This window comes from Carassius auratus, chromosome 34 (assembly GCF_003368295.1).
Source record: "Carassius auratus strain Wakin chromosome 34, ASM336829v1, whole genome shotgun sequence".
Classification (NCBI taxonomy): domain Eukaryota; kingdom Metazoa; phylum Chordata; class Actinopteri; order Cypriniformes; family Cyprinidae; genus Carassius; species Carassius auratus.
This window is the reverse complement of record NC_039276.1, coordinates 18,053,147-18,059,146: the sequence shown is the minus strand read 5'-3', so window position 1 is coordinate 18,059,146 and position 6,000 is coordinate 18,053,147.

The following is a 6,000-nucleotide window of genomic DNA, read 5'->3' as shown; positions in this document are numbered from 1 at the left end:
GGACACCTCTAGGAAATCTCCACCAAATAAATCCGGCCTGTGAAATTGCCAAGCACCTCATTGAAAGTCAATGAAAGTCATTACTAGTCCACCTGGCCAGAACATAGTCTGTGGCCCTCTGAGTTATTATGTCTGCTTTTCTGTGCTCTGTGTCGCATACATCACGTAGCTTATGTGCTAATGCAACACATTGAATTGGTGGCAATAGATGCAAGGCATGTTCTGTTTCTAGGAAATCAGTATGTTTTTTTTTCTTTCTTTATGAGATCGTTCGTTTCTAAAACCCCAGTAAAACAGTCTGATGTAAAACAAGTGAGTCTTTGATTACAGCGTGCTGTCTGTGCTTGCTTTAGTAGGACTTTATTTTAAGCCCACATCCTTAATGAAGACTCTTCACACTCAAACTAAAATGTACAAACACATGATGAACCTCTTAACAAGAACATATTCACATGCAGTGACAAGAAACAAGATAAAAAGTTTACATTTCATAAACACTTGTTTTTTTCACTTCCAAAAGATGAATTTAAAGGTATTTTACTGTATAAATACGTCATTTATTTCAGTTTATCACTGTACATAGTAAGAGTACTAACCTTTTGAACACCTTAACAATTTTACATTTACTGTAAAATTTCCACAGCTTTTATTTTCCCTCAGTGTGTTTGCTGATGCCACTTGATTGGAAATTTTGTTTCTTAATAGGATAGTTCACCCAAAAATTCTGTCATCATTTACTCAACCTCATGCCATTACAGCTCTACAAGACTTTGTGTTCCACAGAAGAAATAAAGTCATACAGGGTGACATGAGGGTGAGTAAATGTTCACATCTTACCCTAATAAGAGTATGGTTTTTATTACGCAGTTTTGAAAAGTTAAGCGTACAGATGAAACATTGTCAAAATGATCTCCGTTCACACAGATCTTCGAAAAAATCAAACACTGTTTTATAAATGCAAGGTCACTCATCTGCAGATACAAATAATACTCATCTGCATGACATCACCGTTTCCAAAAATGTGCATGTTTACTGTTTAGGTGAAGGCGGTAACGGTTTTGTTTTCTAAAACTTGCACTTTGAAACCTGTTTCCCAAACGCCATAGTTGTGTTGCGTTTGTATTTAAGGCCAAAATCTATAATGCTCCTTACATTTTCATTTGTTAGAAAAACATATAAAAGCTTTTCATGTTTTTCACTGTATAGAAAAGATTACTCTAAATATCTCCTTTTAGAATCCATTGAAAAATAACTGCAAATGGGCTTTAAACAACATGAGGGTGAGTGAAAAACAAAAGAGGTGAATTATTCTCTATAGTGAATTTTGCTCACTATAACACATTAATCATCAGCACTCAACCCTTCCTTTCTCCCAGCTCAGCAATTTTCATCCTTCTCTGTTTCCTCCTCCACCACTTCACCTCAACTACGTGCCCCAAACCAGCCCACTGTTTTCACACCCTCTCAAGCTTGAAAAAACAATTTCATAACTCACTGTTGCTCAATAGAGCTTATGCCACTGCTCTGAAACGTACAGCAGCGGGAGTGATTAAAACTTTAACGTGTTCATCAGCGCGGATGCTGTGACTGTGCCAGGCTGTGGCTGCTCCGGCAGCTGCCCAGGATCATCGGGTGACGATTGATTGGCGTTGTGCTCAGAACAGGTGGGCTCGGTGTGCAGCTGGACCCCTCGTCGTCAAACCCCGCTTGATGAGAGCAAACAATTCATGGCGCCGACTTCTGGAGGACGAATATGAACCCAGCATGAAAAAAAGAAGAAGATGTCAGCAGCTGAACTGTTAATGATGATGATAATGAGAATGTTGAAAATACATGTGGCTACAGCTGGGATGTGGACAAAAAATGTGATGTTTAAAATGAGTCACAAATTCATTTAAGCTTTGAACTGTAATGTGTTTTTTTTTTTTTTGGTTGCTGAAGGATAGTTTAGACGTGTAAAGTGAATTATCTCCTCCACTCTCTTCCTACAGCCCACTTGTGTGGTGATGAGCATCCTCTTTAGAAGTCGGAGGCTGCTTCTGAAACCTGCCTTCACAAGAAATATACAGAGGTAGAGAGGAATAAAGACACATCCAAATCCAAAGCACACTGATGTATTCTTTCCTGTCTGTTACATCACACAGTCCTGTGTACCACATACAGTGGATGGTGGAAAGAATATAAATGCTGATGGGTGGATCATTGTAAAGAATTAAATACCCTTTTTTTTTTTTACATTTACAGAGTATCTCTTACACTGTGACTTTTTACAGTGTGAATGGCCATGTTGTTTGCAAAAGCTGTTTAAACAAACTCCACCCACTATTTTCTGGTTGAGCCGGACAAAATTACAAATGAAACCATACTGCAGTAGTGGAGAGTATAGGGTTCCAATCCACTTTTTCAATCCTATTCTTCTTCCTGTGGCATATAAGCTTACAGCTGGTTTTTGAATAATAAAAAAAAAAAAAAAAATGGAGAAAATGTTTGAAAAAACATTGCCTGTTAAGTGTATACAACCAGACTCCCATTGTCACATGATGTACCTGGATAGGATGTGAGCATTTGTGAGCCTGTTAAAGCACACAAACATCTGCTAACCTTTACTGTTAATGCAATGATTATGAAGTTGTATAGTAGCTCATCACAATGATCACCTTTATTATAGAGTGAATCACAGATTATCAACAGACTGGTAAGGATGTAATGAAAGGAAAGAATAAAGACTGTGTTTGATGTCCCTGCTGTCATGAGAATAAAAGAGTGCATTAGAAAGGACGTGTTACTGGGTTTAATGAATCTCACCCATACCCACATACCCTGGACCAATACACATTCACCATTCACGAAGCACTTCAAAGCACAGAACATTTTCCTCTTTTTTTTTCTTTTCTCTTTTTAATAAATACTGTTTGATAAAAACAGCCCCTAGAGAACCAACAGCATTATGCTGTCAACAGCTATCATATTTTTGGAGGATGAAAAATTGACAAATGTATGGCTTCATATGTATTGGTATGATCTCATTAGTACTTTCTACAATATGTGTGCACCCCATTTGACTTTTAATTTTACGCATGGACCTTTTTAATAATCAGATGTACAAATTAATGCTAAATTGCCACTTTATTAGATACGGCTGTTTTCTCATGGGTTACTATCAGTAACTTGTCTGAGCATGTACTGTATATGAGAGAGAGAGAGAGAGAGAGAGAGAGAGAGAGAGAGAGAGAAAGAGAGAAAAAGAGTTATTTTAAAAACAGCAAAAGAGGAAAGAGTCATTTTATATTAATGCTCCACATCAAAAATCTCTCTGATGAATAATTGATTCAGAGGAAAATGTAGCAATTTGACATCCCTGTGTACTAATGAAATGGTATATTAACTTTGTCTTGTTATAGCCTTGAGTACAAGTTTTCGGCCACACTCATTCTACTGTACATGTGTTAGTGGAAATGTACTTCATTCTTAGTCTGACAGAAATATATATTATTTGTTTTTCGCATTTATCTCTCATAATCTGATAACATTTCACTAAGGGCCTGGGAACATCATCAAAATGAAAATGACGGTTTTGTTGGACATGTGAGGTGGTGCGACTGGTTTATCCTGTCAGAATTTCCCTTGGTTCTCACAAGCTGTCATACGTTGCTTTGTTACATCCATTTACACATCAGCTCCTGCAGGAGTTGTAATAAAGAGTGATTTCTCGCTCTCCAGGTTATATCTTCACCTTTCATACAGTCTGGACAGTCTGTGTAAAAGCCTCTGTCCAGGCCAGAGACGAGAAAAAGAATTGCCTCTCTAATGACAATCACATTGTCATGTCAGAATGTTCTCATATCCTGTTTCATTAAACTAATTTTGGTTAAAAGAGATATTACACTGTCAGGTCCTATTGACCTTGTTGGCGCTGCTCATATGTGAAAAGGAGGCAGAAGAGAGGAGAAAAATAACAAAAAGCACATTTTCTCATTCTTACAGCTCATTAATATGAGCTTTTCATCTGTTGAGAGTTATTCATTCACCAAAGCCCTTTTTGCACTAGATGTCATGTTTTATTAAAATAGTTTCCGCAAGTAAAGTTAACACAATGTAATGAAATATTCAATAATTCTTTTGGATTCCATCTCTTCCTCTCTCCGATAAACTTCACATCTTGCTTCGTAATGTTTCTCAATTGGTCTGGACTTGGTACTTCAAGCCCAAGACAATGTTTGTGCTGCTCATTAGTTGGTTGTCATATAAAGCACAAACTATATGAGAGAGTGAAAACGGGCCAAAGTAGTTGGTATTGTATAAAAAAATAATAATTATGAGATTGGACTCTCTCCCATCTGAAATAGTAAAATGATTACTGTCATCAACAGCAATAATAAAACAGTCACTTCACTCGACTTCGGGTATTTATCAGCGCCAACTGTGAAAACAAGATTGTTTCAGACTTAATTATTGTCCCAGATTTGTTTTTGCTACAATCTGCTAAAAAGAGGGTATTGAGCCAATACAGCACATTACATCCCCTTGCACTTTAATTACTGTGATGATGATGAAGATGATGATGGTTTACTGTTTCAGCTCTCAACGCTACTCCCCAGTGTTGTTTTGGGTATGCATCAGACACTTCATTATTGATGCTTCTAAATACAAGCTTTTCTATTTGCAAGAGGAGCCTCTGCTAAACATCAACTCAAAGAAAATGTTGAATTTGCACAATTTTCATGGAATATTTTTACTTCGACTCACAAATTGCTTAGTTTGCTAGTTCATGTTCTTAGAGCAGTGTTTTAAAATGGTGGGTTCACAGACAGCAGAAAAACAACAATGAATTAAAATAGTAAAATTCAACCATATAATAAAACTTAATCTAATAATACAAATCAAATAATAAATAAAAATATACATAAATATTCTAGCCAAATTAAACGGGTGCCAGCATGAAAGGCTGCATAACATAGACACCTGAAATCTGAAAAGTAAATTTTCCTAGACATAAGGCTGTATAATGTAATGTATGATGTATGTATAATAATGTATAATGGGCTTCAAGACCTTTTTTTTTAAACTCCAAAACATTGCTCTCGGCTAAAATAGGAGTCCTCTTCTCCAGTTAATATGTTGTTTTATCTGAACATTGAGAGAGATATCAAGCTCCTTTTACAAGCAAAAACAGTCCAAAACAATAGTAAATGTATATGTCAGTGGATTTGGTGAGAGAGTATAAAAGGGGATGGAGTTAAGTTAAAGCACCTTGATGGATTTATTTATTACAAACACGTTTTTCACTTTATAAGACATTGATTGATGGACTGGAGTCATTATTATGATGTTTTTATAATTTGGGGAAGTCATGGCCTAGTGGTTAGAGAGTTTGACTCCTAACCCTAGGGGTTGTGGGTTTGAGTCTTGGGCCGGGCCTGGAATGACATTCCAATCAACCAATCAGAATTGAGATATAAATATTCAATAAATATCTGTTTTTAAATATCCTTTTTAATCAGCTGTTATTTCCCACTGATTTTAGGAATAAATTATGGGTAGGGTTAGGTTTAGGGGTAGGGATTGGGTTAAATTGATTTTTTTGGACAATAATGTTGATCCAGGATCGTCAAAAGATGTTGATCCAGGAACATGTCTTACTTGGCAAAATCATGGCACGAATGTAGTGCACGAATTCTGAGTATGGGTCACCATGGCTGTATGTCACATCACTTTCTTTTGGACTCACTGCAGAAAATCTATTGGAGAGAAAATTATGTAATGCTAAATTTCCCCTAATCTGTTCCAATGAAGAAACAAATTCTACATCTTGGGTAGCCTGAGGGAGTAAATGTTCAGCAGTTTTTTTATTTTGGGGTGAACTGTTCTTTTAATGCATTCCAAACAGGTTTTTTTCATTGTTGATGTCCAATGTAATATGGTGTCCTAGTTGAGAAGTAGTTTTAGTTGTATCTTTTATAATTCTTGAAATTATTATACCTGGTTGTAATGGCTACAGAT